The following is a 27,500-nucleotide window of genomic DNA, read 5'->3' as shown; positions in this document are numbered from 1 at the left end:
TGACATTTAAGCTCTTTTACAACCCTTCTGAAGTTCTTCATCGGTACGTCTGGCAAATATCTTCTGCTACCTTTGTGAATTCTTAGATGATATTCCCCCTCCCCAGTACATTTTGTAACTTTCTGGAAATTTTTTATTGGTACTTGTGTCTAATGAAAACCTCCTAGCAGTTCATTGCAGAATTTTCTTTGGTAGTTAGGCGTCTGAAATCCAAGAGAATTTAAAACAAATCCTCCTCTTTGGAATGAGTTCATGAGTCTCCCCACCAAAGCTATTTCATTTTCTCTCAAGTTTCTCGTTTTCTGTTCTTTGAATGGGAAGATTACATATTGCCAGAGGGAAAGATTTACCATTCAGGAGAAGAACGCTGATGCATGAAACGCTAAACATTAATAAGTTGAAAAATTTTTTTTATTCTTTTTGGAAAGAAATTAATTGACAAGTGTTTTTACTTTTCTCTCCACAAAGGAAAAATGGAAAAAATAATGACTCAAATAAGTAATATAATCACCTCAAATATGCACCTTTTACATGTGGAAAAAATAACTCAGAAGGAATGGAATTCAAGACTGAAAACTGACTCTTAAAAACGTCTTACAAGTTTTGTAAAGAAAGATTAAAAATGGCGTCCACGATTAAACATGTATTTTATATATAAACTCAAACAGAAACATACATACATACATATATACGTACATACATACATACATACATACTATATATATCATATATATATATATATATATATATATATATATATATATATATATGTCAGTGTGTAACACGTTTGTTATCTTTAACAGAAATCAAAGTTATTTTCCCTTTAATGATACCGATTATGTCGTGGACTCCATTTTAAGCTCTTCATTAAAATTCATTAGAAATATTTAAAGACTTTTTAAGTACTTTCCCATTAGTCTGATTCTTTTCTCTTTGAATTACACTTATCCAGCTCCGTCGCTCTAATGAAAATTAAAATTGTTCCTCTTATAAAAGCTGAATATTCGAGTTGCATTTTGTTGGGCGCATTGGGATTTCTTTTCGACACTGCAAAAAGTTACCCTTAAGTAATTGAAAGTAATTTATTGCTATGTACAAGCCCTGAATTGGCTGCTGAAATTAAGTGTGGTCATCCCTGACGGAAAAAAATAGAAATAAAAAATAAAAGAGGGAAGGAAACCTCTCACTCTCTCTCTCTCATATTAACGGTCTTGTTCCATGTACTTGGCAGACACCTTTTGTAGTGTTCATTGGCATTCAAAAGTCCCGGCATTAAAATGGAAATCGAGAATGCATTTCAAATGGTACATTTTACGTTATTTCCTCTTTTTCCTTTGAGGGAGTGGGAGAAATATTGGACTGGATTTCAGTTCTTTTCTCTTATTCTTTCTCACTTCTCTTTGTATTTTCACAGTTACTGTGCTGAATTTTGTTTGCCTCTCCCCTTTTTTCCTCTTTGTACCTTTTTCTCAATTTTATTTTTTAGTTTTCCCGTAAACATTTTCCGTCATCTGGTTGCAGACTTGAACAAATAGAGAATTCTGCTTTTATTTACAAAGTTTTTCACAAGAGTTCAATAGTCAGAATCATCATTAATAAGTCATTATTTTTTTTTTCTTTTCATAAGCCAGATCTCTTCTTTCTGTATTTCCCTTGACCTCCTTTTACTTCTTTCTAATGAACACCATATTCTTTGGAAGCTTCAATTTCAAGTCAATAGCCCCGTTGGTGGGCTTGTTCCATGTGAATAGGGTTCACCTACTGAATAATAAATATAATAAGAATAATAATAAACAACTCATTGTTTAAAATACAGTTTTTTTATAACGAACTGAACGGTCTCGACAATACAGCCATGCTGTACTTAATTGTTTAAAATACAGAGTATTTTATAACGAACTGAACGGTCTCGAAAAGACAGCCATGCTGTACTCAAGAGAAGCAAACATAAATTTATCAAGGAGAGAAACTTAACATGAATATTTTATAAAAGGGCTGTTCACCCTTTACCAGGTAATTCCACCTATGTTTAAGAAGGGATCTACGGCTGCCATAAAGCCCCCTTTTGAGGCCGTGGATGTTTACTCTTGTCAGAGCTTACTGGGGTTGGAAGAGAGCAGCGTTTTGCCTATTACGTTAATGTAATTGCTGCGTTTAAAAATGTTTAACTGTGATTTGAGTCTGAACTTTTGTGCCGCATCCTCTAAGTAAGTTATTAGACTCAAAGAGAGAGAGAGAGAGAGAGAGAGAGAGAGAGAGAGAGGGGGGGGGGGGGGGGCTTTGGATTTGCAAAACAATTGTATTCTCACGCATTCCTGTCATACACACTTAACGATTATCTATAACCAACTCGGTACTCGAACAATCACAGACTTACATACAAATAACTCTCATACTCGTGGGTGTAGAAGGTTGGACGGAAATAAAAAGGAATGCTCTATATATATATATATATATATATATATATATATATAATATATATATATATATATATATATATACTAATTATTGTACAGTAAGTATCTCTCATGGCACTTAGTTTACCCATCCATTTGAGTCAAAACTTGAAACACTTTCGTGTGTTTCATGAATGGATAAGTCCTCCACTTTCACGGCATATATTTTACATTTAGTCTCACTCACGCACACAACGCACACACACACACACACACACACACATATTCCTGGGTGTGGACATAAAGAGGGCTTGTAGCAAACATGCAGATTTATGCAACTTCGTCTCCTTCATTTTTTCCTCCTGCGTTCGGGAAGCTTTGTTTAAAATGAAATAGGATGCATCCTGCATAATGCTTTTTTTTTTTTTTTTTTTTTTGTGGTGCAAAAGTCGAGGGAGATTTTTCTGGCGACGAGTTTTGTCCGAGTGTACCTTATTTCAGGGTTAGTTTTCTGTCCGGTACGTGCACAATTCTATAGCTTTTATTTACAAAAGATACTCATCGTAGCAAGAGCCTTGAAATGGAGAAACGAATCCACAGTTATGCATGTGTACAAATATACTGAGAATTATATACGTATAGCATTATTTCTAATTATATTTGTACGCATAACTGGGGAGTTGTTTCTCTTGTTTTAAGACTCTTGCTATTATGGGCAATTTTTAATTAATATCATTAGTAAGATGTACTTCTCTGCCAAAATATAACCCTGAAATAAGCTACACTTGAGCAAAACACCTCGTTATATATATATACATACATATATTATATATATATATATATATATATATATATATATATATATATATATATATATATATATATACAATAACAAATGGCAATTAGCTTATCAATATTGCACGAAACGTCTACAAGGAAATTTGCATAACTCATGAAAACTTAGTTCACAAAGGAGAAATGTAGAAAAACAAATGGTATTTATAGTAAAGCCGACCACTGTCCCTGGCACTGAAGTGAGTATAGTAAAGGCGAATTTAAAAGTGAGAGAAAAAGGGGTATATACTAAAGAGAATGAATTCGTTGGTTTGCTAACTTTCATGAATCCGGGGTATAAAGTTAACCCTGCATGAAATTTGTTTTTGTTAGGGGTGAAATAAGACGACGGAAAAATGCGGATATAATCTGATGTTAGTGGCAAAATAGGACACAGTTTTATCAACAGTAATTTGAAGGTACGCGACCAGCATTATGTATATGACATAGCATTTATATTATTTAAATTCAGGCCTGAAATTCCATCAGTCAGTGAGCATGTGGCAAAGTAGGATATCAACAATCTGAATAAACTAATAATAATAATAATAATAATAATAATAATTAGAGAACACGAGGACAGCAATATGGAATAAGATATAACGTTAATATTGATTTGGATTCCTGACTGAAATTCGATCTATCACAAATCTTTTTCAATCTGTGAGAACCCACTGCAGATTTCAGTCTGACAAGAGTAAAGCAGGCACTATAGGCATTTGAGGGTTTTATGGAGGACGTATTATTAGCCATACTCTCTCTCCCCATCCGCCCCCCGCCCCCCCCCCCCCCCCCCCCCCCCCCCCCCCATGCAAAAATAAAAACAAAGTAAAAATAAACTTCCTAACTTTCACCCCTTTTGCTGCAAGGGAGAAGTTTGATAGACTTGTCTCCAAGTGTACCAACTTGTTTTTTGAAACTCTCTTCCACACTGAATTTTTGCTTAATTTTGCACTGATTGCACATGAGTTTTTTTTCAGCGTATGAAATGTTATCCATGCATAAGTCTATTGATAAATATATTGAGATATTTATTTACGTCAGGTGAATGGAATGAGAATGATTGCAATGATACAAACTGCGTAGGTGCAAAGTTCGATCATTTTGTAATTTACATAGAAGTGACTTGTCCTTTTGTTCAGTTTAAAACAGCTATTTTTATTAGTACGCAATCATTTGTTGTGGCCAAAATATGATAAGCAAACCACGCTAAAATGTTTCGTTTTGTGTTTGGTGAGCAGTATGAAAAAATTCTTAATCTCAGTCATGGTTCCGTTTCAAAGTAAAACGAGTGAAAAATGCGGTAGAATTTTTTCGGCAAAATCGAGTTTTCTGTACAGCGTATAATGAATGCTGTTTAAAACTCTCAGGATAAAACGCTGCAATTTGATATGTTTGGCGATTGGAGGGTGGATGGTTAACGTAGCATTTTGTAGCTCTCTAGCTAAGTAGTTTTCAAGATCTGAGGGCGGACAGGCAAATAGCCATTGCAGCAGTTTTCTATTACATAAAATTGAAAAGCATACATAAACTGATTTGCTCAAGCTGTAAGCTAAATGGATATTTTTAACGTAGGCAGGAGAAACATAAATAGTGATGTAATGCAACGTTAATGGCTTAAGATGCTGTAGTACATCAAAGAATATTACAATGACTGTGTCGGAATGATCTTGAAATTAATATGCATTACTCAGGGAAGGATGCGATATTATTTATATTATGAACAATTGTATATTGTTTGCAGGTTATGACACGAACTCTAATTCGAAAACATTAGTTATTTACGAAAATTGAATATATATATATATATATATATATATATATATATATATATATATTATATATATATTATATATATATATATATTTATATTATTATATTATATATTGCTACTTTCAAAATGCATGTTTCCCCTCTTTGAAATGTCATGTAGGATTGTGTAACATTTTTTCAGATTCCTAGATAGCTTAGAATAGGATGCTTTAAAATGTGTGTTCAGATTTCGCATTACATAATGTAAAAGAATATATGTATAACATAGAATGTAAAAAGAGAGAGATTTTCTTTGTCTTTTCGAAGCTATGATTGTTTCCCCTTTCATGTCAACACTTTAAGATTAGAGGGTCTGCGAGATCCGTTTGCTTTCCTAAATCTGTCAACGCGTTTGATAGCGTGCTCAAATCTGCATTTGTGTTTTGGAGAATCTGTCATCGTACGTGATAAGACTTCTCCTTCGTGTCGAACGAGTAGAGTACGTGTCTTTTTTTTAACAGACTGGACTCGTACGTGTATGTCTTTGCCGAGTCCCATGTGGAGATTGCACATTTCTTTATGAAGATTGCGTCAGATTTCGAACTTTCTGGAAGCATTTGTGCCAAGAACGTTATTGTCATCTGCCCTGTCCAGTTTTAGCAAGGGAAGAAGATTTCATTACATCTTAGAACCTCGTGGCATTAACATCTCTCTCTCTCTCTCTCTCTCTCTCTCTCTCTCTCTCTCTCTCTCTCTTTCTCTCGCGACATCCTTGAGAGTATATTAACGTAACGTAAATTGGTCACTCGTAACTTAGAATTTCATATTTGATATTTCTTAGAGTTTGTTTAGTGTTATTTAGTTTCTATTTTGTGGAATCTGAACAAACATTGTTTCGTAACGGCGCCTGGTTTTTGTGAAAGTGTGAATCAAGCCTGCAGCAAAGCAAAGAAAGAAATTGGTATACCAAGGTAAAGTGTGTTATATTTTTATTAGTTGCAACTAATAACGGTTAGGTAATAACTAATAACTAAAAGTTATGATGGTTTGGTTAACTAATAACTAATAACAGGTGGTTATGAAGGTTTGGTAAAAACTGATGGTTACAATGTTTTGAGTGAAAAAGATTTACACTTTTACACATTGCTGATTTTTTTGTGTTTGTGTTTGTTCCACTGTTTGTGCACTTGTTCATTTTCTTATTGAAGTGTGCCTTTTTATTTTATATTTTTATTTGCATTCACAATTTAATTGACTTAGTTATTTTCATTGCTTAATCATTGCACATTTAATTAAATTTAACATTTGTGAATTAATTTGCATTTACTTAGAATTCTTTTCATGTTTTATTGTTGTTTAGCACTTGTGAATTAATTTCAAATTTTCAATTATTGCCTAACACTTGAATTTTGATTGAATTAATTTTCTTGAATTTTGTGATAAATTAATTTTGATTTAATTTTACTTAATTTGATTCAAGAATTAGTTAAACTTTACTTTGTTTTCAAGTAACAGTAATTTTCCCTGATATTGTGAATTTCACTTATAAATTTTGAATTTAATAATAAATTTTTGTATTTAAAATTTTTATAAGTGTTTTTATTTTTATACCAGTATATTTGCATTTGATTATATTGATGATAGGTAGAATCATAGAGTGGTAAGTAATTTGCTTTCCTTCAATTTACTTGAAGTGACTTAGAACCAGGGAAGTACTTAGACTTCTGCAATCAGGGAAATACTTAGACTTTTAAAGTTGTTGATGGAGTGATGCCCTTTAATTAATTTAATTACTTACAAGATTACCTCACACCTGTTTTGATGAACTTAGTCTGATTTTCTGCAATACTGGTAAGTGTTAGGGGATCACTGTTGCCTTTAGAGTATTCAGTCGTTTAATACGTGTTATGAGGGTTCAGGTGTCTGGCTTTTGGTGAGGTAATAATTTATGAATGGTAACCAGATACTTGGCACTTCGTAACATTGTTTAATGGTGCTCAGAGACCCGGGAAAGCAGATTTCATTATCACTCTAGAATATACTGGTGGTGTTAGGGATATATTTTGTTAGGAGAGTGACCATATAGTTTTTGTTTTGCATTTATTGTATTGAATTGTAAGTTGATAACTTAGAGGAAAATGGCTCAGTTCAAGGTTCAGGAATTTTTAGCAGCCCCTTCCATCCAAGTTTTATCTGAAACCACTCTGACTTAGGCATAGTGGAGCGCTTTAGCAGTGGCATGTGGTGGTTTTGTGTCTACTAGTATGGTAAAGGCACAAATAAGATGTATTGCTATGGAATCATTGATAAACTCTGGTAGATTAATTGATGAAGATGAGTTAGAATTGGCTCAAGAGTTGTTGAATGTAGCACGTGCTGATCTCATAAATAATCAAGCAGAAAAGAAAGAGAAAAGTGATGCAGAGTTAGAGCTTAGACGCATTGAAGCAGAAGAGAATTTGATTAAGCTAAAAATGCTTGCTGAAAGAGAAAGAATAGACAGGGAAAAACAAGAAAGAAGAGAAAGAGAAGAAGAAAAAGCAGCAGAAGAGGAAAGAGAAAGGATAAAAGAGGAATGAGAAATCGCAAGACATGAAAGGGAAATGGAATTAATAAAAGCTAGATCCACATTACCTGTAACACCGTCTAACCCTAACCAAGGTACTCAAGACCCTGTATTTGATGTAGTGAGAGTACAGAAGTTAATCCCTAAGTTTACTGAAGAATCTCCAGATGAGTTTTTTATCACTTTGAGAAAGTGGCTTCAGGTATGGGATGGCCAGAGGATAAATGGTCAGTTTTGCTACAAAGTGTCTTGATTGGTAAAGGGAGAAGTGCTTATCTAGCCTTAACAGCTGATCAGTGTAAAGACTACAAGGTACTTAAACACAGTGTGCTGCAAGTTTACCAGATGACCCCAGAGTACTACAATGAGAGATTCAGAAATTTAAGAAAAGATGAGAAGGGAACATTCTTAGATTATGCTTACAAAGTAAGAAGGTGTTTCAAACGTTGGGTACAAGCTGCTAAAGTAAAAACTTTTGATGAGTTAGAAGAGTTGCTTGTTCTTGAACAGTATCTTAAGGGAATTCCTGAACATATAAGAGCCTATTTAAGAGAGAGAGAAGTGAAGAAACTTGACAAAGCTGCTACACTTAGTGAAGATTACAATATAATCAGTAGTAAACGTAATTACAATGTCAAGTACCAGAGTCAACAACGCCCAGGTTTTAAGTCTTATCCAAATAACAGGAACAAATTTAATGGGAAAACTACGAGTGATACTATCAAGAGTACACAAGTTAATACACCTCAGCAAGCTAATGTGAAATCCTCATCCAGTTTTTCAAGACAGTTACAGAAACCTAATGTTGTCTGTTTCAAGTGTGGAAGAGTAGGACACTACAGTTAAGAGTGTTACCGGAATCTACAGCAGTCAAAACCAGTTGGTCAAGTTGTTAAAGGTGACCAGGTGAAACAAACTACAAAGAGCAGTGTGGGAAAGAATCAGACTCCAGAGAAGAATGAAACTAAACAAGCTGAATGTTTAGCAACCAGTGGAAATGTTACCTCAAGCAGTGAGTGGCTTAGCAGTGTGGAGGCTTTTAAGCCATATATCTATGAGGGTATGCTGTCAACTCAAGGAGGAAGTATGCAGGTACCAGTCAAGATATTACGTGATACAGGGAGTAACCATAGTGTCGTAGTACGTGGTTCTCACCCTCAGTTGGAGAAGAGTCTCACAGGAGATTCAGTTATTTTGAAGGGTATAGGAGGAGAGGAAGTAACTCCTATATGCCGCTTACACCTGTCATGTGAATTGGTGACAGGGAATGTTGATTTTGCTGTAAAGGACTCACTGGCTGTGGAAGGGGTACATGTTCTGTTGGGGAATGAAGTTGGTGGTGTGCCATTTACTCCTTGTCCTGTAGTGACAGACAAACCATTGAGGATTAGTCCTACAGTAGAGTTGGAGAAGAATAACCCCCACCTGTTTCCTAGTTGTGTAACTACCAGAAGTATGAAGAGGACTACGACTGCAAGTGAAGAAACTGAGGATTTACGATTTACACACCCAAGAAGGATCAAGTGAAGGATCTTTGTGCTTAGAAGAATTGTTCCAGGGAAGTGAAGTTTCCCATAGTGCTGACCAAGAAGAGATTTCCCAAGAAGATGAGGAAGACGACGACGACGACGAAGAAGAAGAACCTGATGTTCCTGAAGAGACTCTGAGTAGTCAAAGTGTTCCTGAAGACAGTAGTGAAACTACAGTAGCTGAGTTAGCAGATATCGAGAATTCAACCCTTGAAGTTGGTCAAGTGACAAGAGAGAAGCTGATGGACTTGCAGAAGAAGGATGCATCGTTAACTGATTAGTTCTTCAGAGTTGTTGATCGAGAAGAGATGCATCAAACTCCTACCTGTTACTATCTGAAGGAAGGTTTGACTGCTGAGAGGAAGTATAGACCCTACAGAGTATACCAGGAGATGCTGTATGGGGCGAATATCATCAAATTTTGATTCCATATCTGTTGAGAAATCAAGTGGTTGCAGTAGCTCATGAGTCTGGACATATGGGAATCAGGAAGACTGTGGAGAAGATCATGAAATATTTTTTCTGGCCTGGACTTCACAAAGATGTTAGTCAGGTTCTGTCTGAGTGTCTACCTCCAGATTAGCTGGAAACCGATGAACCATCAAGAAAGCCCCCCTACAACCTATAGAAGTTAGAGGAGAACCCTTTAGCAAAGTGATTATAGATATGGTTGGACCATTGCCGAAGACAAAGAAAGGAAATGAGTATTTGTTAACATTAATGTGTCCTGTGACAAGATATCCAGAAGCAATCCCTGTTAGAAACATATCTGCCAAGATAGTTGTTGAAAAACTTGTGGAGTTTTTCTCAAAGTTTGGTATACCAAAAATAGTACAAAGTGACAGAGGAACAAACTTTACTTCAAAGTTATTCCAGGATGTGAGGAATTTGTTAGGAGTGAAACAACAGTTATCCACTGCCTATCATCCAGAAACTCAAGGTGCCTTGGAAAGGTTCCACCAGACATTGAAAAGTATGCTGACAAAGTATTGTTCTGAGTCAGGAAGAGAATGGGATGTTGGTTTACCATTAATGTTGTTTGAAGTTAGGAATGCTTACCAAGAAAGTATGGGATGTTCACCTTATGAGATGATTTTTGGAAGAGAAGTGAGAGGACCGTTGAAGATTCTTGCAGAAAATTGGGAAGAAAATCAAGAGGAAAGCCAAGGAGAGTATGTGAAGAACTTACGGTAAAGGTTGAAAGAGATAAGAAAATTCTCTTTAGAAAACTTGAAAATGAGTCAAGAGAAAATGAAAAGGAGATTTGATGCTAAGACTAAGCTAAGAAGTTTTAGTGTTGGTCAACAAGTGTTAGTGTTCTTACCTGTCAAGAGATTTCCCCTCATTAATAAATTTCAAGGTCCTTACAAGATAATTCAGAAGTTAAGTGATAGAACTTATGTGATTGAAACACCAGAAAGAAGAAGAAGACAAAGGAAGATACATGTGAACCTCTTAAAACCTTATTTCTCAGAAACTAAAACTGAAACTGTGTCAATAACCCAAACAACTTTATCTACAGAAGACGATGATGGCTACGAATTGGGAGCTGCAAGTAAGATGAATAATTATTCAATTTTGGAAAATTTGGAGGATAAACTGAAACATCTGAGTGTTGAACAAGGTGAAGACTTAAGTGAAGTAATTAGAAGTTTTCCAGAAATTTTTTCAGATGTGCCTAGACGTACTGATCTGACCAAGCATGAAATCAAGATTCAAGAAGATGGAAAACCTTTCAAGCAAAGAGCCTATCGCTTATCACCGTATCATCGAGATGTTTTGAAGAAAGAAGTTGAGTATTTGCTGCAACATGGATTAGCAGAACCCAGTTCAAGTCACTTCAGTTCTCCATGTGTGTTAGTGAAGAAACTGGATGGTTCATTTAGGATGTGTACTGATTATAGGAAGCTGAATTCCATCAGTGTGGCTGATAATTATCCTTTGCCTCTTATAGATCAGTTACTTGATAATATTGGGCAAGCCAAGTTTGTTTCCAAGATAGACTTGTTGAAAGGATATTATCAAATTCCCTTAGATGAGAATGCCAAGTTACTGTCAGCTTTTATTACTCCATTTGGACTATATCAGTATACTGTTCTGCCATTTGGTCTGATGAATGCACCCACAACATTTCAACGAGTGATGGATCAACTGCTAGGATCAATAGAAGGAGTAGGTGTATACCTGGATGACATCGTGATTTACTCTACAACGAGGGAAGAACATCTGAAGATTCTGGGGAAAGTTTTCAAGAAACTACAATAAGCAGGATTAACAGTCAACTTAGAGAAGAGTGAGTTTGGCAAGGCAACTGTACAGTATCTTGGGTTTGAAGTTGGGAAAGGCCTTCTTGCTCCAGTAAATGCTAATGTAGAAGGTATCCGTAAGGCTACCCCACCTACTACCAGGAAACAGCTACAGAGATTTTTGGGGATGGCTGGATTTTATCGTCGTTTCTGCCCAAATTTCTCAGCCGTAGTAGCTCCCTTGACAGATTTGAGTAGTCCCAAAGCTAAGTTTGTTTGGACTCCAGAGTGTCAAGAATCCTTTGAGAAGGTAAAAGCCATTTTAACTTCAAGACCAGCACATCAAGCTCCAGACTTCGACAAGAAATTTGTGATACAAGTTGATGCGTCGGACTATGGCGTTGGAGCTGTTCTACTTCATGAAGATGAAAATAATATCTACCATCCTGTGTGCTTCATGTCTACAAAATTGAAAAAACATCAGAAAGTATACTCGACAATTGAGAAGGAAACTTTAGCCTTAATCACTGCATTGAAAAAATTTGAAGTGTATGTGAATAGACCTAGGAATGAAGAAATTTTAGTATTGTCTGATCACAATCCACTATCATTTATCCAGAGAATGAAAAACCATAATCAAAGACTGACCAAGTGGTCATTGTATCTGCAACAGTATAACTTAAGAGTGCAGCACATTAGTGGCAAAAACAATGTAGTTGCTGATTATTTATCTCGTTGCGAATCGTTGGATTCAACACCGTGATAAAGAATCTTCTGGGGGTAGGTATATTATATATTGCTACTTTCAAAATGCATGTTTCCCCTCTTTGAAATGTCATGTAGAATTGTGTAACATTTATTCAGATTCCTAGATAGCTTAGAATAGGATGTTTTAAAATGTGTGTTCAGATTTCGCATTACATAATGTAAAAGAATATATGTATAATGTAGAATGTAAAAAGAGAGAGATTTTCTTTGTCTTTTCGAAGCTATAATTGTTTCCCCTTTTATGTCAACACTTTAAGATTAGAGGGTCTGCAAGATCCGTTTGCTTTCCTAAATCTGGCAACGCGTTTGATAGCGTGCTCAAATCTTCATTTGTGTTTTGGAGAATCTGTCATCGTACATGATAAGACTTCTCCTTCGTGTCGATCGAGTAGAGTACGTTTCTTTTTTTTTAACAGACTGGACTCGTATGCGTATGTCTTTGCCGAGTCCCACGTGGAGATTGCACATTTCTTTATGAAGATTGCGTCAGATTTCGAACTTTCTGGAAGCATTTGTGCCAAGAACGTTTTTGTCATCTGCCCTGTCCAGTTTTAGCAAGGGAAGAAGATTTCATTACATCTTAGAACCTCGAGGCATTAACATCTCTCTCTCCTCTCTCTCTCTTCTCTCTCTCTCTCTCTCTCTCTCTCTCTCTCTCTCTCTCTCGCGACATCCTTGAGATTATATTAATGTAACGTAAATTGGTCACTCGTAACTTAAAATTTCATATTTGATATTTCTTAGAGTTTGTTTAGTGTTATTTAGTTTCTTTTTTGTGGAATCTGAACAAACATTGTTTCGTAACGGCGCCTGGTTTTTGTGAAAGTGTGAATCAAGCCTGCAGCAAAGCAAAGAAAGAAATTGGTATACCAAGGTAAAGTGTGTTATATTTTTATTAGTTGCAACTAATAACGGTTAGGTAATAACTAATAACTAAAAGTTATGATGGTTTGGTTAACTAATAACTAATAACAGGTGGTTATGAAGGTTTGGTAAAAACTGATGGTTACAATGTTTTGAGTGAAAAAGATTTACACTTTTACACATTGCTGATTTTTTTGTGTTTGTGTTTGTTCCACTGTTTGTGCACTTGTTCATTTTCTTATTGAAGTGTGCCTTTTTATTTTATATTTTTATTTGCATTCACAATTTAATTGACTTGGTTATTTTCATTGCTTAATCATTGCACATTTAATTAAATTTAACATTCGTGAATTAATTTGCATTTACTTAGAATTCTTTTCATGTTTTATTGTTGTTTAGCACTTGTGAATTAATTTCAAATTTTCAATTATTGCCTAACACTTTTGAATTTTGATTGAATTAATTTTCTTGAATTTTGTGATAAATTAATTTTGATTTAATTTTACTTAATTTGATTCAAGAATTAGTTAAACTTTACTTTGTTTTCAAGTAACAGTAATTATCCCTGATATTGTGAATTTCACTTATAAATTTTGAATTTAATAATAAATTTTTGTATTTAAAGTTTTTACAAGTGTTTTTATTTTTATACCAGTATATTTGCATTTGATTATATTGATGATAGGTAGAATCATAGAGTGGTAATTGATTTGCTTTCCTTCAATTTACTTGAAGTGACTTAGAACCAGGGAAGTACTTAGACTTCTGCAATCAGGGAAATACTTAGACTTTTAAAGTTGTTGATGAAGTGATGCCCTTTAATTAATTTAATTACTTACAAGATTACCTCACACCTGTTTTGATGAACTTAGTCTGATTTTCTGCAATACTGGTAAGTGTTAGGGGATCACTGTTGCCTTTAGAGTATTCAGTCGTTTAATACGTGTTATGAGGGTTCAGGTGTCTGGCTTTTGGTAAGGTAATAATTTATGAATGGTAACCAGATACTTGGCACTTCGTAACAATATATATATATATATATATATATATATATATATATATATATATATATATTGTACAATGTGTGTGTGTATCCTTAACTCTCCCCCTTTCGTTACAAAGTTGCTTTTTTGCATTTACTCTCTCTCTCTCTCTCTCTCTCTCTCTCTCTCTCTCTCTCTCTCTCTGTTACAACGTTGCCTTCATTTCCATCAATTGTAGATTCTGTTTCAACAATCGTTCCATTTAAGACAACAAGTGTGTAATACCTGTCTGTCTATCTCTTCCCACATTAACCTTGCACCCTTCGAGAGAACAGACAACCTGCTCACATATTTGGAGGTTGAGCCTCTCTTCTCCTCCTCTTCCTCTTCCTCCTCCACTTCCTCTTCCTCTTCCTCTTCCTCCTACTCTTCATCCAATATGGCAGTACATTATCCGTTGCTTCTTCTCACGGTGTAATCGGTAGCATTCTCCTTTACCATAGAGGGACACAGGTTTGACTCCCGATTGAGTGTATCTTTGAACCTACGTAAGTAGTAAATTACTTACAGGTCCGTTAGACGACTGTTGTGGGATGTAATCAACTTTAGAATCTCATCCCAGAACACTCTCTGAGAATTGGATGTCTAATCCCTTTTAGTGTAACTTCTTCAAAAAGTAAACGGCGTATGGAGACAAACATATTTACTAAAAGAAATATCAATAATTCGTATTGCTCCCGCCCCTTCCCCTCCCCCCCCCCCACAAAAAAAAAAAGAATGGTTCTATTTACAAACAAATCAGTCAAAGTCCTATTCAGCTGATAAGCATCGAATCAGAGCTAAGCCAACTTTACTTTGAATATGCAGTGTGTCTCGCCACTTCCAGTGGTGAGGGTATAACCAAGTGGTTTAGTCATAATTATATGTTTACATATACACACCCATTTTTTTATGTTTTGGGATGAGGTTACAACCCCCTCCCCGTCCTGGCTAATATCTTGACTCAAGCATCGTCTCGTGATTTAGTAAATAGCAAACTTACAATTCTTTATGAAGCCGTTGTTGGTCACAGATGATTGCAACGTTTGGTCAAGATCCTCACTTGGTAGCAACATCTTAAAAGGTCGTTGTCTAATCCAAGTAATGTAAAATTATCTCTCTAACGTTGGCACTGGTACTGAACCGATTTTTGCTAATCAATTGTTTGTGCAGTGTTTGTATCGTGAGGAGGAAAGCAATAAGTGGAGATCTGTAAAAAAATAAGTGGTTGCGAGGTCATGTGCCGATGTCTCAAAGTATGGTGCGGTGGTTTGGTCATGTAAAGAGAATGGAGAGCGACATGTTGATGATATGTTGTAGAATGTTGGGAGTACACAGGAGACACAGATGTCAAGATTGCTTGATAGAAGTAGTGGAAAAGGTATTGGAGCAAAGGGCCTTAATATGCAAAAGAGGGTTGGGGCTGTGGGATAGCATGCTGATGAGACTTTTATGAAGGAGGGGGGCGGGGGGTTGGTATGAAATTACCAGTATTGTGGAAGTTTTCGCCACAAAAGTTTAATCCACTATTCAGCAGTCAAGGTGTGAATATGACAGTGATGGTTGACGGGTCTTTTTCATTATCCTCCCTTTGTTAGGGGAAATGCTAAATATGATTGATATATATATCTGGTTGCCTTATAGTATATATATTATATAAATATATATTATAAATATATATATTATAATAATATATATATAATAATCATATACATACATACATACATACATACGAGTGTGTCTGCGTGTGTGCTACTCTACCACCAAAAGCTGTTCAGTTTTAAGTACAATCAAACGCAATATGAAAATACACATTAGTCTTGGAAAAATTCAAGTAATGCACCCGAGTAATTCCACAGAGTAACGAGAAGTGCATTAATCCAGTCACCTGTATTCTTACACCTGTACCCAATTCTCTGTAACACTTCACCAAAAGCTGAACTGAAATCAACGAGGGACTGAAACAAAACCAGGATTATCTTCAATCTCATATGGATAATCCCTTATTGAATGGCAGCGCCCCAAAACCCATCAGATTATATGCACCAAACAGTAGAGAGCTTTTTTTATTTTTGTTTTTTTGTTTTTACCCTTCAGATCTCCATCTCCCTTCGTGTAAAACAATAAGACAAATTGTCCAGTATATTGCCCCTCGCTTGTCGTTTACGATTAATCCAATATCCCTTAATCAGTCTCTCTCCACCTTTCCTTTCGTCTAGCAAGAGAAACCCTGTCCCTTGACGGGAGCCAAGTAATGTTCCAAATGTCAAAGTGAAGTTAATGCTACATGTGGATGTTTGTCGTAAATTATGTATGTATGTATGTATGTATATATGTATACTATTTTTGTATACACATATATATATGTACATATGGTATATATTTACACGTGTGTGTGTGTGTACCTTGTGAGCTTGAAATCAATGTATAGGAATGTTTTTATATATGCGTAAATACTGTAAATGTATGTATATATATATATATATATGTGTGTGTGTGTGTGTGTGTGTATGTGTGTGTGTGTGTGTGTACATACAATGTATTTACATATAAATAAAGGTATAAGCCACAAAGGAAAGATAGACAACGGAGTATCTGCAAGATCTTTTGACTCAACGTCCTTTACTTAGCAGACAAACTGACTTAAATGAGAAATTGAGAGTACGTGAAAGGTCGTATAAGTGACAGATAGGGATTATAAGGAGATTAGTACCTAGAATCCAACACACCTGGAGAATGAGTAACCTTTCCAAACATGCATAAAAAGCGCCTCAGTGGCGTGGTTGGTTTGGTGTTTGCTTCTCACCTCGGTGGTCTCGGTTTCGATTCTCGGCCATTCCATTGAGGAGTGAGAGATGTGTATTTCTGGTAATAGAAGTTCACTCTCGACGTGGTTCGGAAGTCACGTAAAGCCGTTGGTCCCGTTGCTGAATAACCACTGTTCCATGCAACGTAAAAACACCATACAAACAAAACAAACATGCATAAACATGGGTACAATTTAAGAACAAAAAGATTAAGTGCAACTGCTCAGACACAGGGACAAGACAATTAAAGGATTATACAGGGCGGCAGTTGACCACATTCAGATCTTTGGTAAACAAAAACTTATTCACAAAAACATTAAACATATATATACAAAGAAAATGTCTCTAAGGCAACTAATTTATATTTATGTCTGTAATTATATCTTTGAGGTCATTCTTAAACATGTTACAAATACAAGGGTCTAAATGAAACAGGCCATGACTAATATTAAAATTACAATGGGAAGTAAGTTGTATTATGGCAGATTCTAAAAGATTTTGTGATAAGACATCTTTTGATCTTGCAATTAGTGAACTACCAATCCAATTTATCCGGTGGTTGTTTTCTCTTAAATGAATGAATATTGCATTAGATATTTGCCCAGTTTTGACAGAATATTTATGCTGTTTTAATCTTACTTCTAAGCCCTTGCTCTATTGTCCGAGATAAAAGGAGGGGCAGTCCATACATGGAATTTTATATATTATGTTGTTGCTTTCCCTCGGGCCATGTTTTATCAACATTCCTTTTAGTGTGTTATTATAGGAAAAAACAAGGTTGACCTTAAAGGCTTTTAACAATGATGTAATGGTTTAAAATCCATTAAAATAAGGCAAACTGAGAATGTTCTTAGAATTTTCTTTCTCCGTGTTACTTACACTATAAATCTTTTTGTGGGCTTTATTATAACAAATATCTAATATGTGTGAAGGATAACATAAATCTTTCCCTATTTCTCTCATGTATTCAATTTCTTGATCCAAATATTAGGGTGACAATGCGCAATGCTCGTAATAACATAGATGAAAAAAATCATATTTTGATGTTAAGATGGTGGCCTGAATAGAAATGAACATAAGTTTAGTTGTTGGTTGGTTTCCTATAAATACTGAATTTACGTTGAAATGGTTCTCTGTGTATCAAAACATCTAAGAAAGGGAGGCAATTGTCTTTTTCCAATTCTAGAGTAAATTTAATCGATGGTACCTGGTTATTTAACAGAACAGCTAAAATATCATCAACATATCTATACCACTTTACAGGAATATAAATTATATTAGGTAAATAGCGTTTTTCAAAGAATTCCATGTACAAGTTTGAAAGCAGTGGTGATAAAGGGTTGCTCATTACCATGCCAAATACTTGTTGATAAAATTCACCATTGAATATAAACTTACAGTCACAAATGGGTTGCCCATTACCATGCCAAATACTTGTTGATAAAATTCACCATTGAATATAAACTTACAGTCACAAATGGACAACCTAGTGAGTGAAATAATGTGACTTACCTGTAGAGGTAATTCATGCTGAGTTAGTTCATTACTAAGATATTCTAAAATAGAGTCTATAGGGACTTTAGTAAAAAGAGAACATACATCAAAACGAACGAATCTGTCAGTGGGGCAAAGACAATTGCCTCCCTTTCTTAGATGTTTTGATACATAAAGAACCATTTCAATGTAAATTCAGTATCTATAGGAAACCAACCAACAACTTAACTTATGTTCATTTCTATTCAGGCCACCATCTTAACATCAAAATATCAATTTTTTCTTCTATGTTTTTACGAGCATTGTGTATTGTCAGTCCCCAATATTTGGATCAAGAAATTGAATCCATAAGAAAAATAGGGAAAGATTTATGTTATTCTTTACATATATTAGATATTTGCTATAATAAAGCCCACAAAAAGTTTTATAGTGTAAGTAACACGGAGAAAGAAAATTCTAAGAACATTCTCAGTTTGCCTTATTTTAATGGATTTTAAACCATTAAATCATCGTTAAAAGCCTTTAAGGTCAACCTTGTTTTTTTCTTATAATAACACACTAAAAGGAATGTTAATAAAACATGGCCCCAGGGAAAGCAACAACATAATATATAATATTCTATGGCAACAACATAATATATAAAATTCCACGTATGGACTGCCCCTCCTTTTATCTCGGACAGTAGAGCAAGGGCTTAGAAGTAAGAGTAAAACAGCATAAATATACTGTCAAAACTGGGCAAACATCTAATGCAATATTCATTCATTTAAGTAAAAACACCCACCGGATAAATTGGATTGGTAGTTCACTAATTGCAAGGTCAAAAGATGTCTTAGCACATACCTTTTAGAATCTGCCATAATACAACTTACTTCCCATTGTAATTTTAATATTAGTCGTGGCCTGTTTCATTTAGACCCTTGTATTTGTAACATGTTTAAGATTGACCTCAAAGATATAATTACAGACATAAATATAAATTAGTTGCCTTAGAGATATTTTCTTTGTATATGTATGTTTAATATGTTTTTGTTTACCAAAGATCTGAATGTGGACAGCTGCCGCACTGTATAATCCTTTAATTGTCTTGTCCCTGTGTCTGAGCAGTTGGACTTAATCTTTTTTGTTCTTAAATTGTACCCATGTTTATGCTTGTTTAGAAATGTTCTCATTCTCCAGGTGTGTTGGTTCTAGGTACTAATCTCCTTATAATCCCTATCTGTCACTTATATGACCTTTCCTGTACTCTCAATTTCCCATGTAAGTCAGTTCGTCTGCTAAGTAAAGGACGTTGAGTCGAAAGATCTTGCAGAAGCTCCGCTGTTTATCTTTCCTTCGTAGCTTATACCTTTATTTATGCATTTATCACGTTCCAAACTTTCGTGATTCAGTTATACATAGTTTTAGATATATATATATATATATATATATATATATATATATATATATATATATATATATATATATATATTAACGCTACATAAAAGCGTATCTATGCGATATTTTCAAGCTCAAAAGTACACACACATATATGTGTATATACATACATATATATCTGTATGTATGTATTGAGAGAGAGAGAGAGAGAGAGAGAGAGAGAGAGAGAGAGAGAGAGAGTATGCGAAATAGGTCAGCTCTTGAGTGGGTGAACGCTGTGGAAATACAAAATGCCGTCTGTACATTGATCATTTGGACATCAGAAGGAAAGGTCTTAGGGGCGGGTAGTGATGCCTTTGGCCGCTAGCTGCAACCCATTTCATTATTTTTATTAATATACCTCCTTCGGACTTGTCACGCTTTCCTAACAGTTGTTTCACAGTGCAGCTTTGAGGTCTTCCTTCTGTTACACCTTTAAAACCTTTTACTTTCAATTTCTCTTTCCGCGCTGAACGACCTCATAGGACCCAATGCTTGGCCTTTGATCTAAATTTTATCTGTGAAGTTTAAAACTAAACAGTATCTTTATCACCTGTACATTTTTTTGTATAGATCAGCATTGTTCATTTTCTGAATGAATCCACGCATTTAACTCTTCCAGCGTCTGTCATACTTTCCAAAATGGCTTATATCTCTTTCACGCAAAATATACACTAAACCCCAAACGACAGTAACTTCATACATCGTCCTCTTTCAAACCTGCCTTCCAAAGACACTGTAGGCATGACCAAAGGTTCTTTACAGCGTCCTTTCGGCCCCTAGCTGCAACCCCTTTCATTCCTCTCACTGTACCTCCATTCATATTATCTTCCCTCTACTAAATATATCATGGTACCACTGAGGGTTTTCCTTCCTATTACACTTTGCAAACCTACTTATTCTCAATTTCCTTTCTAACGCTGAACACCCTCATGGGTCCCAGTGCTTTGCCTGTGGCCTAAACTCTATATTCCATTGCATTCCATTCCATTCCAATCCAAAGGAGTTTTCCGGACCTCGTACAAATGTATTTCGAAAGTGAGGTGATTCCAGAGTTCTCTTGGCAGATGGCAAACTCTTCACACCCACGATAATGCTGCGTAAATATGTGATCTTGTACCCTCGGTAAACTCTTGGGTGAATCGTCACACCTGTTCCAGTGGTGTTTCAGTGGAATTCGAGGTCTTCATGTTTCTTAAATGTTAAAAGAGTCCATGAAATATAATCTAATGCATCGAGCGGTGATGAGTTTTAGTTAAGTAGAAAGTAAAGGCACGTTCCTCTTGGTTGAATTAATTGAAAGGGCAGATTTCTTGTTGTTTGATGTCTTCAGCTATCGTTATTGGAGATGGTTATGGGAATTTTTCTGTAGCAGATATTAAAATTCCCAAAGTCGAAGTAAGCCTTAATTTTCTAAATGTTGCAATCTAGTTATGAAAACGTACTTGATGTAAATTTATGTACTGTGCTTAGTGAAGTGTTTTTGAGTCACGCGCCAGTATTCTTAGAAAAATATAACATGAAAAGACATCAAATCATTGAAGATATCTCTTTAACAGTTTAAATAGAAATCTGCAAAAATTGCTAAATCATGACACACAAAACATAAATTCTTAAAAGCCAGATAAAAAAAATATTCAAAATTATCTGTTTCACGTCTGTGTCCTACACTGATATAAGATTGTTATAGGTAAAGTCATTGTTATATAACTATGCAAGAATATTTAGATAAGTTACATCGCCCAGAGATCAAAATACCAACTTTGCCAAAACACGCTAAATAGGAAAAAGGGACTCGCATTAAGAACAGTGGGTGAAGTTGTTCCCGTAGAAAAGAAGCATTGAAACATTTTGCTTGAGGGAAAGGTAAGGGATGGTCTCTTATTAAATGAATGAAAGACCCAAATTCAGTCTTACCAAGAAGGGAAACTTAATCTAGAGTGATATTCCAAATAGCGATGCAAGGACTTACTACGGCTAAACAAAACTCTTAAAGATCTAAAGAATTATTATCTATTATTTTCCAATATCTGCTCTCTCAAAGACAATAGTGATGTAATCCAATCTCGAAAATTGTCCACAGAGGTGTTAAATTATATATTTTATCAGGCAGAATCGAAGAATTGATTACTCGATAAATTTTGGCAAAACAACAATTCTCATTTTCAGTGAAGATATATTAGTAGTTTTCATAAATTTTTACGTCCTCAGCAGATAGTATCAAGTTTCCCATTATTCCCGACAGGGTTAAAAAATATTATTTTTGCTGTAAAGATAACGCGAGGTTTTTTAATTACGCCGACGGCTTTTAACCCCGCATCAAGTGTAAACGTATATGGCCGACATTTCTAATCAGGAGCACAAGCTCAAGGGACATATTACATTCGCGTACGATAAACTCATTCAAGAAAGTCCTACAAAACCGTCACATTAAACGTAGCGCTTTGAAAAGCGAGTCATCAAGAGGAATCTCTGCAAATCCTAAAAATATTTGCGAGTCAGCATCATCGTCATACTCGACGTGGGGGTGGGTTGAAGGTGGGAGGGGGTCCAGGGATGTTGCGTGTGGGGAAAAAAAAACCTTCTTTGCATAATGTAAATATCAACAACATTCGAAAACCTGCATACCCAGATTACTCCACTTCTTCCTTTGAAGTTGAATCGAGAAGGAAACGAAGAAAAGTAAGAGAGAGAGAGAGAGAGAGAGAGAGAGAGAACCCTGTTAATATCTAGAAGCGTTTCGACACAATTTAGGTCTTATCACGGTAAGGCAAGGTTGTCTGAACGCAGCGCGTGAGTTCATGTTACATGATTACATTTTTTTAATATACATATTTGTTCTTAATTCTGCATGACCTATTTTACATATCTGGCAGATATATGGCTATTAAACACAAGTTATATGGTGTATACTTTACGCTAGCATAGTTTGTAACTTTTGCTTATATAAAGATATATAAATATTAAGGTGTCCTTTTCAGTTCATGCTTACCGTAAGATCGGCCCGAATACATTTGAAATTGTGAGTTGTTTAAGCATCGTTGAGTTTGTACCGCTAACATGCATTGAAAAATTGTGATTTAGTTTAAGGTTAGCCGAGTTAATGACTGCGATTACCTAGGTTTTATTATTATTATTATTATTATTATTATTATTATTATTATTATTATTATTATTATTATTCAGAAGATGAAGCCTATTCATATAGAAAAAGCCCACAAAGGGCCATTGACTTGAAATTCAAGCTTCCAAAGAATATGGTTTTCATTCGAAAGAAGTAACACTAGGTAATGTGAAGTACAGAAAGACGATGTCAGTAATTAGGAAAACAGATAAATTAACAAATAAATAAATAAATAAATAAATAAATAATAAATAAATAAATAGATAGAAGGGTAAGTAAAATTTTAAAACACAAGGAGAATTGTATTAGGGTAATAATATATGGTACATCACGTATTGGACATTAACTCCTTATGATATTATCCGAACGATAAGAACATTTGCGACAGTATGAAGTTTGCTCGTGGTGTATTACTTAGGGACTTAGCGCTTGTTTTTCCTTACTTTGCTTTATTAATTTCTTGTATAAATTCTCTAAAGGTCAATTACAAGGTGCCATGTGTCCGGTAGTTGGGACCAATGACTAGGTTTGTGGTTCTTTAAATATTTACTCCCGCAGGGAGATAGTGTTGTCACACGTTGCACTCTAGGTGCTACATACTGAAGGTTCTTTGCGGCGTCCCTTCGGCATCTAGCTGCAGCCCCTTTCATTCTTTTTACTGTACCTCCGTTCATATACTCTTTCGTCCATCTTATTTCCACACACTTCCTGACAGTTGTTTCATAGTGCAACTCCTTTTATACATTCTAAACATTTTTAATCTCAATTTCCCTTTCAGCGCTGAATGACCTCATAAATTTCATATTCCAGTCCATTCTTTAAATATTTACTTACACCTTAAATACCCCAGGACCTGGAAAGGTGCCCAGGCTTAGCACTAACAACTTCTTATTTGTACTCGTTTAATAATAAGAAATAAGGGTATATTTATTTGGATTCAGTTTCTGTCGTGAATAAAAAAAAAGCAATAGAAAGAGATCTGAAGATTTTATATCGACGATTTTCTCTTTCTCTGTTTCTCTTCATGAGATTTTCGATCCTCATTGTAACCCATGTTTGCTTTCACCAGAGCATAAACTGTGTAATTATGACCATCGTTAAAAAAAAAATTGTTTTTACTAGAATCTGAAAACAGAATTGCCAGAAAACTTCACAGCACTGTCATCGTATAATAGCTTTGTTTACAAAGTGACGAATGTAAAACTATTGCCAATCATCTCTTCTTGAAACATCAGTAACCTTTAATGAGACACTTAAATGTTTATTAGCCAAGTCTTCCTTGTATAATGCAGAGGCACCACTTCTACCATGGGACGTTTATTACCTTCTGTGCTTCATGTATTTCATGCAAATATCTTCATTAATTCATGTTGATGTTATCTTCTAAAGCAGGTGGGGTGTGTGTCGAATTGTACAGCAGAGATGGCATAATATTCTCTCTCTCTCTCTCTCTCTCTCTCTCTCTCTCTCTCTCTCTCTCTCTCTCTCTCTCTCTCTCCCTACATACATACATATATATATATATATATATATATATATATATATATATTATATACATATTTATATATATATGTATATATACGAGTATATATATATATATATATATATATATATATATATATATATTAATGTGTGGATGTACACACACAAACACGCACACACACACGCAGAGAGAGAGTTGTTTCTCAACATCTATTAATTTCAGAAAAACAACAGGACTGTCACTACCGAACTTATATAACAACTTCTTAATTGTGGATGAACATGTGTACGGAAAACTTCCATGAAATTAACTTACCTAGAAAGATCATCACCAATGGATTGAATCCCATACACAGCCGACACTTGAGTAAAATTCCAAAAAGGGGAAAATACGTATATTTGTGAATATAATAATAGGAAATGAATAAAACTCGTCGGTTTCAAATTCGGATTTTTTTATTGCTATTGCATATTTCTCAGTTTTAGGCAGTGCTGGCAATCCAAACCAACACAGTCAATGGACTGATGTTTCACTTAATTGGATGTAGTGGTGTATATTGTATTCAGTGGAATATGAACTGTTACGTCGAAACTTTAAATAACAATATCTTTTCTCTCCAGTTTCATTTCGGCAGACATTGACGATATTTGAATAGGGTTTTATTCACATGAGTTACTTTACCATACTTTCTGGTTCCTGCTTCTTTTCGGTCTGAAATTTTTCAATATCAAGGACATCCTGTCAAGTTATTAACATATTTCACTGTCTGGTACAAACAAATATATAAAAGTCACTGGGTAGTTTGCAGAAAGACGGGATCAAGCCCCAATTCTACCTCCGAATGTTAATTGGGGAGAGGTGAAGCCCCCACCCCCAACCCACCCCAGCCCCTGCCAAGTTAGGGCACGGCACCCTAGAGAGGGGAAGGTCCGGTTAGGTCAGGGCATGGCATGCTAGGAAAGATTAGGTTTGCTTTCGTCTGAGGAAACTGTTCCTCTTTTTTTAAAATCGCCTCAAATCATTGAGCCCAGATACATAAATAACAGTACATAAGTATGGAATATGTGAACACGTGTCTTTTTTTATAACTATTGTCTATTTATAACCCGTATAAAAGAAATTGCTCTTCTTTCCTCTGTGACACCTGTCGGTAACACCATCCCAAAATTTATGAGATTGATTTAGCCGCTACCGGGTTTGCATACGTTTGCTGCAGCATCTTAGCTTGTGAATCTTATATGTCAGGACCTATTTCGAGACTTCCCCACTCTGAGGGTCAAAACTCGATTCGTAATGGGTTTCAGGTCACTGGTGCTTTGCGCTTGGACTGGGGACACCCTCATGCATCCATTAGCAAGGTCATTGTTATATTTCGCAATAATTTAAATGCAAAGTGGTCTTACTTGAGTCAAGAAACACCCTCTTGCAAGCATTGGGATTGTCTTTGTTATATTTCTTAATAAACTGAATATACTATGGCCTTGCTTGAGTCAAGTACTGTCGTTCCAAGAGTATAACCTAGACCAGGGGTCTCCAAAATATGGCCAAATCCAGCCTGCAGCTAATATTGGAAAGCCCATATAAATCCCAATTTTACCAGTCGCAGCAATTCATGTAAAGCTGGCAGTGTCAGGCAGTTGTCTCCCGTACCCTTGGGGCTGATATTGTCCTTGGAATTATCATTTTCATATTTATATTGCCCAGTTTCTTAAACTTTGGAGTTACTCCAAACGTCCTTAATAAATTAATACCAGCAAGTTATGTTTCGGAAAATTCCTATTTGATTGACTTTAGCTTGAACTAATTGAACAGAAGAAACAGACGCTTCTCATTTCCTTATCTGTGGTCCGGAAAGATACGCAAAATATATCGTCTGGTCTTCATAATAAAAGGTTTAGATCCCTTTCCTGGACAGGTCCGTTCCTCACGAAATTGGAAGTCTGTGGAGAGATTGTGTTCTTAAAATAAGTTCAAGACCGTCCGGGCCACGCCAAAAAAAACAAAATTATATATACATATTTGTATATATATATATATATATATATATATATATATATATATATATATATATATATATATATATATAAATGAAATATGTGGGTGAATGTAAATTATTCTAAATCGAAACCATTTTGAGTCAGAGATTACAATGGGGCTCATTCGCCATTTTGGACCAAGTGATTGTCAATATGCGTTCAGGTAAATTGGGTTATGGAGAACTAGGGCGCGTGCCCGTGAGGATATCTGAGTCTTAAAGGAACTTTTAGATCGATACCCTCTTGCTGATACAGTACAGTTGTCTAGATGACCATAAATGAGGATGGATGGCCTTGGATTAGTGTCCATATTGTTTGTGTACTGCCTTAATCAGTCATGGTACCTATTAATAGATAAGTGTCAGAATCTTCCTTGGTTAGGGGGATAATGGATCCGAAGGCATTCACTAACTAGATGCAAAAATATGCATGTCACTGAGAGAGAGAGAGAGAGAGAGAGAGAGAGAGAGAGAGAGAGAGAGAGAGAGAGAGAGAGAGATTAGGACATTCCTGAAGAAGATGACGATTTAATATCCCTTAAAATAGACATAGGTCTTTTAAATAGCATTTCAGTTGACCGTAATAATACGAGCAAATTCTGCTTGGTCTGCAACGTCTCGGTAATAGATTATTCAAGACTGTCTCAATTTATAATGGCATCCTTGCTATCCGTCCTTATGATTAGCTGTCGTAATGATACGCTGGACCTGATTGAAATGATAATGAGGACAATCGTCTTGAAACACTGCACCCGTCATTTGAAAGGTAGTTCCTGCACTGATAGAGGAGAGTGTGTGTGTGTGTGTGCGTGTGTGTGTGTGTGGAACGCAAGATACATGCAACTGTAATGCGTTGTCATTCAAGAATGCTGATTTAGGAATAACCATAATCGATTTAATGTTCTGTCCATAATAGATTTATTGTTCTGTCTGACATTTTACAACATGTTTAGGTGCACTTCAAATTGTGTGTGTGTGTGAGAGAGAGAGAGAGAGAGAGAGAGAGAGAGAGAGAGAGAGAGAGAGCTACCGGAGATCTATGGAAATCAAATGCATTGTCATTCTTGTACGTTTGATTTCTCGGTAAGCATAAGAGGTTTAAAGTTCTGTCCCATAGTCTGGCTGTATCATAATGCATACTTCTGGCTCTCTCTCTCTCTCTCT

Source organism: Macrobrachium nipponense, chromosome 29, assembly GCF_015104395.2.
Source record: "Macrobrachium nipponense isolate FS-2020 chromosome 29, ASM1510439v2, whole genome shotgun sequence".
In the NCBI taxonomy this organism is placed as follows: Eukaryota; Metazoa; Arthropoda; class Malacostraca; order Decapoda; family Palaemonidae; genus Macrobrachium; species Macrobrachium nipponense.
This window is presented reverse-complemented; position numbering follows the sequence as displayed.